Here is an 8,475-nt window from a genome sequence, read left to right as displayed (position 1 = left end):
CAGGGGATGACTGCAGCGAGAACATCGATGACTGCGCAGATGCTGTCTGCTTCGCAGGAGCCACATGTCATGATCGGGTGGCCTACTTCTTCTGTGAATGTCCTCACGGGCGCACAGGTGTGCATCGTTTTTTCACATGCAACTGAATCTTGGTTTGTGGCACTCATTTCTTTTATTGGAGCATTAGCTTTATGAGAGCTTTGAGCAAAACCACTGAAGATAATTTAAAGACCCTATTTTTAGTTTAATGGACCACTTATTTTACTTATTTTCTATTGAAAAAGAAGTTAAGATGGGACATATCAATTTGCTTTTTTAATCTGCTAAAATGAATTTAGTCTGTATTGAATGTGCACTTGCACATATATGATGTAAAGCTAATAGCCATGGATTAAGTGTCATAACATTATGTGTAAAACGTTATTTTACAGTGTTCTTGTTACACATCTTACATGTAGTTGCTATAGTAATTACTATAAATTGTGCATAATTGCATGCAACTAACCTAAACCACACCTTAATCCTAATCAGGGTTTGGTTTTATGCATGTGGATTTCAGCAGTGGCGTGTAACGCAGTCACTCCTACTAGCCAATTTGGCAGGTTGAACTATATATATAATATATGCATGTTTCAATTGTAGTCTTTTAAAAATCATCTGAAATAATAAACTAAGTGTTGTCAAAAATATAGATTTTTCAATAAATATCGATACCGAAATATCTGAAACGCTTCCAATACAAATTTTCCGCAGAATTGATACATGATACAAGCTGCGCTTTCTCATCTCTCTGACACACAAACCTGCCTCCCCTCTATCACTCGTCTCATTTGCTTCGAATGAAATGCCTCGGCATAGGATTGTGCATATTTTGCATAATTTTACTCATTCCTTCAGCTTTTGTGCTCACACCCAAAGTTCGCACACATAAAGCCACCTCTCAATACTAAATTGAGTTCTTTTTCACTGCTTATTGCACTTAAACAGTCAAAAACACACAAAATAATGTCAAAAAATGCTGGTTTTGGCGAGTCTTAATGTAAACACAGTCAGATATGTTTTAAGTGCATGTAAACAGTTGAGAAAGAAAATGCATGTGTAACAGTATAATGGATCTGTGTGTCAGGTCTTAAAGTGACAGCAGCCTAATATACCTGCTGCCAAATTATGAGATAATATAAAAAAAATATCTATATGACAGTTTTTCCTAATGGTATTGATGTCAAAATTGTGGCCAGTGAAAATGCTGAGTAGCTGATAACTTTGGAAAACCACTAGCCACAGTGGCTGGTGAGCAAAAAAGTTAATGTCAAGCCCCGAACCTAACCCTATAGTCAGTACATGTAGTTAATTATTATTACTCAGTATTTAAATGTATAATTACACTGTAACACAGACACCTTAAAGGTCCCATGGCATGAAAATGTCACTTTATGAGGTTTTTTAACATTAATATGAGTTCCCCTAGCCTGCCTATGGTCCCCCAGTGGCTAGAAATGGTGATAGGTGTAAAACAAGCCCTGGGTATTATGCTCCGCCTTTGAGAAAATGAAAGCTCAGATGGGCCAATCTGGAATCTTCCCTATATGTTGTCATACGGGGAAAGGTTACCTCCCCTTTCTCTGCTTTGCCCGCCCAGAGAATTTGGCCCGCCCATGAGAAAATGAGCTACGACCGTTTGAGCGCGATATTGGTTTTTCCTCGAGAGACATCATGGCTTGCAAATGAGCGAAGCATGGCAGTTGCTCAGTGTTTGGATGTACAAATGAACACAAAAGTATTTTTTTAGTTCTTTCATCTGAGCCTCTAAAGAACTAATTAAGACTTCAATATACGTGGACATGGAGAACTTTGTCATTAAAAAATGAGCCAGAGTACAGTCTTCTCTAAACTACAAAGATTACTGATACAGCTTTAGAACGATAGCAAATCAGAGCAACATGAAAAGCCAACAACGTAGGCTTAGCGTTAGCTACATGATAACTGTAACGGCGTACATAAACAACTAAACCAACAAAAGTAGTGTATCCAGACACAATATTTTAAACTAACCATTCGGAGACGTCCTGCTGTAGCTGCTGAGTTGCAACTTCTTCAGGTGCTTCTCCATCCGGATCAGATTCTGTGTCAAACTGGAAAGCTTGAACGACTGCGTGTCTACGAGCCATTGCGATACATCCACTGTAAACATTAGCGCATGGTACCGTGGCCGCAAGCTGGTCAAGGCCACACCCCCACCCTCCACCTTGCCCTGCCTCTCTCCTCCTCATTAGCATTTAAAGCTACAGACAGAAATGGCACGTCCTAAGGAAAGCTCATTGTGGGACAAGCTCGTAGTGGCAGTAATTTTGCACCAAGGCTGAATTTCGGGAAAGAGACTTCAGATACAGTATTAGGGGACCAATAAGGCCTATATAAAAGCATCCAAAAAGCAGCATGTCATAGGACCTTTAAAATAAAGTGTAACCAACATTTGTTTTGATTTCATGAGGTCTTTAAAACCTGCCATGCTGGTGTGATCGTACGTGCGAAAGGGTTAAAACCTGCCATGCTGTTTAAATAGGAGACATTCACTCATTTTTATTGTCATACATTTCTGTACAAGATAATTTTTATTGTGTGTATCGCTGTCTTAGGTCTGCTGTGTCACCTGGATGATGCTTGCATTAGTAACCCATGTCAGAAAGGCTCAAACTGTGATACCAACCCATTCAACGGCAAGGCCATCTGTACCTGTCCTCTGGGTTATGTTGGCCCAGCCTGTGACCAAGACGTTGACGAATGCTCACTGGGTGAGTAATGGCTTCTTTAAAAAAAACACCTGAATAAAATGAACACTTGAACAACACAGCAACCACCCAAAACACCCTAGCAACCACTTAAAACACCCTGCCAACCTGAATGTATTAGTGATCGAATGATGGATACAAAAAAAAAAAAACTTAAAGGCGTTTTGTGTCTAATTTTAGGTGTAAACCCTTGTGCAAATGCTGGAAAGTGTATAAACACAAAAGGTTCCTTCCAGTGTAAATGTCTGCAGGGATTTGTGGGTACTCAATGTGAACTGGACATAAACGAGTGCATGTCCAACCCATGCCAGAATGATGCTACCTGTTTGGATCAAATTGGAGGCTTCCATTGCATCTGTATGCCAGGTAATCCAAAAAAATTGCTGCATTTGGTTTTGGACACAGTCTATATCTATATGCTCACTATATATTACCTCATACTGGTGGTGTCATTACCTCACACTGGTGATGTCATTACCTCACATGACCAACCTGTGATCCAATAAATAGCTTTTTTTTGGCTGTAGCTCTAATTATACTGATGCCTGTCTACATAAAGCTGATATATTGTGTTTATTATAGACAAAAGAAACACTAATAGCATCGCTAAGGCAGGCTGAATTCTCTTGTTAGATCTGGAGCTAATTCCCCTATGCTAATTGGCAGGGTATGAGGGAGTCTTCTGCCAGATCAATACTGATGAGTGCTCCAGCATGCCCTGCCTCAACAATGGGAAGTGCATTGACAAGATCAACAACTACCAATGCGAATGCCCCACAGGTGAGCATACAGGGGTCAATCACCTCCCAGGACAGAACAGAGAGGAGAACACTAATCCCTCACTAAGCATCCTCACTTTACAGCATTTTTATACAAGTGTCTAAAACTTTTCACAGTACTGTTGCTTTGCAGGTAGGTTTCTTCAAGCGTCTTGGAGACGTTGCCACAGTTCTTCTGGGCTTAGTCTGTCTCAGTTTTTTGTGTTTCTTCATGTAATCCCCAGGGCTTAAAGTATTCCGGCGGGGGGCCGGATTTCCGGCTTGAGGGCAGGTCCGGCCTCTGGCGCAGGCAAAATTTATTTATCAGGCTGCAAATTACAGTCGGAGGCACTTTAATCTGACTTGAATAACACACCGGTCCCCTTCAACCTACCTGTCACCACTATTGCCACCCGCTGGAGAACTCGACTGTTACATATTTTTCTCGATTTTCCGCACATTTGTGAAAAAAAACTCTCCTTTCCCGCACTTCTTACGGTCCCTGAATGCATCTCACGCGCAGCCTCGCTCTAACGTGCTTCTCTCGGAAATAATGACTACGCGGATGCTGTAGCTAGTGTTAATGGCTTATTTACAACTTTAAACATCTAAAAGAAGCGGCGATGGGCGCAGGGCAGGTGGAAGACAGGCCTGTTGTTGTGGATTATGCAAAAGAAGTTTTGCAAAATGGACGCTAATGATCGACCAGACGAGTCATCGGATAAAGAGGCGAAGAGCAGCAAGTTCTACGACTGATCCACAGTGAGTGTAGAGTTTATATGCTTATTCTGTGGAGTAAAGTCGGGCGAACGGGGTCGCTGCGTTGCAGCGCTTATCACCGGCACTAAAATAAGCACTAAAAGGCTCTGTCGCTCTCATGAATTCATTCGCTGCATCGGATCTGTCCATCCCCGGTACCCCGCACGAGAACACGGTGTCGGACCATCCCCGCTCCGCTACATGCCTCCCTTCTGCAGCCGTGCGCGCGGTGAGACAGGTGTGCACGGGAAAGACACGTTTTCTTTTTTTCCTTTTAAAGTACCGGATCGATAAGGAGTATCGATAAGAGTAGTATCGATAAATACTTAACAATACCCACCCCTAACAGTGACAGTATCATATTACTTAGTTTGGGGTTGAACTGGAGTGACAGTCCTATAGACTGTGAAAAACTTGCTCTTCTACACTATATGGGCTCTTCGCCTTGCTCTTTGTGTAACCCGATTTGCCAAACCTCGTCAATAGAGGATGATGTAGCTGCAATTTGTTGCTGTCCAGTACAGCTACAATATGCTAATGAGACTACATGAGAAGTAGGACATATTATTTATTATTGTATCAATATGAACAGTTTAGATGCCCTTCAGACTCGCAGTGTATAGATGTAGGCCAGGACTATATCATATTTTATAGAGCTGTGCTTCCAAAACAGTGGACCAAGCCCAAAACATGTAGTTGACAGTTATTTAAAAATTTGGTTTGGCTTATTAAAAGTGGTCAAGAACCAACCTCACCCCCTGCCGCCTCAAGTTGCCACCCCACTCTGGGTAGTGCCACCCCTTTAAAAAATGTCTGGCTCCGCCACTGTGCTGGAGACCACTGTATTGCGTGTTTTAGGTTATCTTTGCCAATAAAATGTATTCAAATCTGAATTACATAACATTGTATTGGCTGTCAATCACGATGGGAGAGTAGACGAGTTACAGCATGTCCACCATATCTTGTGGGGGGTTTGCATTAAGCCATTTGTGGTGCCCTTACCACATTGTGCCTCATATACTGTAAATGTTAGACCCAGTGACAGGCTGGCATGAAATGGCTTGCATAATACTAAGTAAGGAGGCCATAATATTTTTGACTCATGGCTGAAGTTAAGTTTCTCCAGCTCTCCCAAGGTTGGCAAAAAAAAATGACCTGTGGATGACCATATGGAATTTTCACATTTTTCTTCCCGTGGGATCATGCCCCTGGACCCCCCTAAAGGGGTGATATCCTTCTCACCTTTTTCACCCCTGACCCGTTTTCATGCCTGAAACGGGCTTGGTAAAAGTCCTGGTTGAGCCACAGAAAGGTCAGGCTCAGGATTTTTTTTTCACTTTAAGCCCTGAATCACAGACAGACTCGATGATGGTGAGATCAGATCATTCCGGCTGTTGTTAGACTGTTGGCACACAAAAATCTCTCTGTTTTTTATACAATTAATTACTGTTATTAATTACAGTTCTTACAATTAATGGCAAAAGGAATGTTTGGAAATGTAAACTGATATTTCCTACTGATACACTACAGCCAAAGATATAAATAACTTTTTTATAAAAAAATTTTTTTGTGAAAATACTAACGTGCCTAAGACTTTTACACAGTACTGCATTTCATTTGTGCGCTGCAAAAATCTGCATTTTTTGTGTTCATAAGTCTGTCAGTGTTTTAAATTTGAATTGTTCTGAAATTAGTCAGAAATAAAATTGTGAATATAAAATTGAATATATTCACAAAATAAGAACACTTATTTGTTATAAAAACATTTTAATATAAATATTTTATACATTTTATACATTTATATTAATTTAATTTTAAATAAAAAAACTAAAATCTTTATTAAACAGAAATTTGTTTAATTCAAATTTCATTAATTTAGAAATTCTAAATATGTTATTGTTCTTTCAATTCATTATTGAATGACTACATATTAAAATGGTTTGAATGTTGTTCACAGTAGATATATAACTTTTATTATTATTTTACTCTACTTTGATACTTTGTCCAGCTCCAATGATGCGAAAATAATTTAGTTGAAAATGTAGGTTTTATGAAAAAGGCTCTTCTTGTAGGAAAACGACACATTTAGGATGCAGAGGAAATCATGCATAAATAAAAAGGGGTAGAGCGGAGGTACAATATTAGGCATGATGAGGGTGTGTAAGGAAAGGGGCCTATGGGGACTATAGAGGGGTGTGGAGGAGTTTGGAGGGCGGTAAGCTGAAGAAGTGGAAGCTAGGCCTCTTCGCTGTTTCAGATGGAAATCAGAGCTCCTTTTCAGCATGCGGCGCAGGGATTCTTTTCAGTAGTTTACTAACTGAACCCATAGCAACTACAATGGGCGCTTTTTGTAATGTGGCATTTTAGCAGCTCAGAAGAAAATCCAGTTTTTCTGAAGATTCATGAGACAGAACTTGATTACAGATACCAGGGGGTCTCTGGGAATGGCATGAGCAAGTTAAGAATTTGTTATCAGGATTATCACTATTAAACAAGATGTGTAATTAATTCAATGTGATCAGACTTACATTTTTAACCAGGCATACAATAAACAACCCAGAAAAATCCATTAGATTTACTTTAGTCTCCAACTGTGTCCCATAAGTCTCTGCACTGATGGATTTGTAGCCCTTAATGTGTTCAGACTGTATATTTGAACAGCAGACGTCTTTAGCGAGGGATTAAAATAACTGAAGGAGAAAGCACAAATGTTGGGGGTTCCTGGGCGGCAGGGTTGCTGAATAGCATTAGGTCAGGGGTTGCGTGGGGCTCTTTTGGTGAGACAGATTCAGAGAGGGGGGCAAAGGCTGGATGGGAGAATGCACACTGTGATGGAAAACTTCTACGGGACAAAGGAGGCAACCGCATGGCTTGGCGTTCCACTGAATAGACAGTTATAGACAGTAAACTCACCATGATGGTTTGTTGAAAAGCAGCTTGAAAACATGAGAGAAAGAGAGAGAGGGGTAAAGCTTGCTGCCGTGTATTAATGAACACTGGCTTAGTTGTATAGGCGAGTGTGGTGGAATGAAGTGAGTGCAAACCGGAGGAATGATTGTAATGACCCACAACTCTTTCCTCTTACCTCCCTCTCAGGATTCTCAGGTAGCCAATGCCAGTGTGCTAGCACCCCCTGTAAAAATGGGGCCAAGTGTATTGATGGGCCCAACATGTACACCTGCCAGTCACTGCACTGAAGGTATGAAGACACTGTCTGCTTGTTTCAGTTTTTTAAAGCCTGAAAAAGTATATGATGGTTTTGAATTGCTTGAAATATGATTGGAGTGCAACATGTGCAGCACAAGTCTGTCATTTAGGCTACATAAAATTATAATCAGAGATACTATATAATTGTGTGCTTATGACATGGCTTTTAATGGTTAGACTTTTGTTTTTGTAATCAGGCTCTCGAAAATTATATACAAATTTGGATTTAGATTTATTGGCCAATATATCGGTTATTGGCTTTCAAATATAAAGAATTATCGGTATGGGCCAACAGTATTTCTTATCGGTGCATCCCTTGTTGTATTTCTGTTGTCAATATTTTTTGTAGCTCTAAAATATTTGGTAGCACTTTATTTTACAGTCCTGTTCCCCATGTACATACTTATTACACCAATTACAATAACTGGGTAATAACTAGTTACTAACCCTCGACCTACTCCTACTCCTAAACCTAACCGTTACCCCTAATTACAATAACTGGGTAATAACTAGTTACTAATCCTCGACCTACTCCTAAACCTAACCGTAACCCCTGTATAGTTACCTTATATTACCCAGTATTTTCTTAACGTAAGTACACTCTAAGTACATATACTGTAAAATAAAGTGCAACCAAATATTTATTTGGCAATAAATTGTTCTAAAAGTAATGCACTCAGAACAAAATATACAAAAGCTATCACTGTGTTCTAAAATGTACTAATATGCACCTTTTAAGTTTATATAAGGTATAAACAGTAGATGTACCTTTTAAAAAGGTACCGTCCCAGTGACAGCTTTTGTATCTTTTTTCTGTGTGTGGAAAAACGTAAATTTTAAGGCTAGAATGTGAGAAAATGCTGTCATAATAAATATAATAAATGAATCTGTTTTCTTTTTAGGTTACACAGGGCAGCACTGTGAGACAGATGTAGATGAATGTCTATCCAATAGGGCTGGGT

This window comes from Leuciscus leuciscus, assembly GCF_965113295.1.
Source record: "Leuciscus leuciscus genome assembly, chromosome: 5".
NCBI classification, from domain to species: Eukaryota; Metazoa; Chordata; class Actinopteri; order Cypriniformes; family Leuciscidae; genus Leuciscus; species Leuciscus leuciscus.
The sequence above is the reverse complement of the archived record's forward strand: the minus strand, read 5'-3'. Positions refer to the sequence as shown.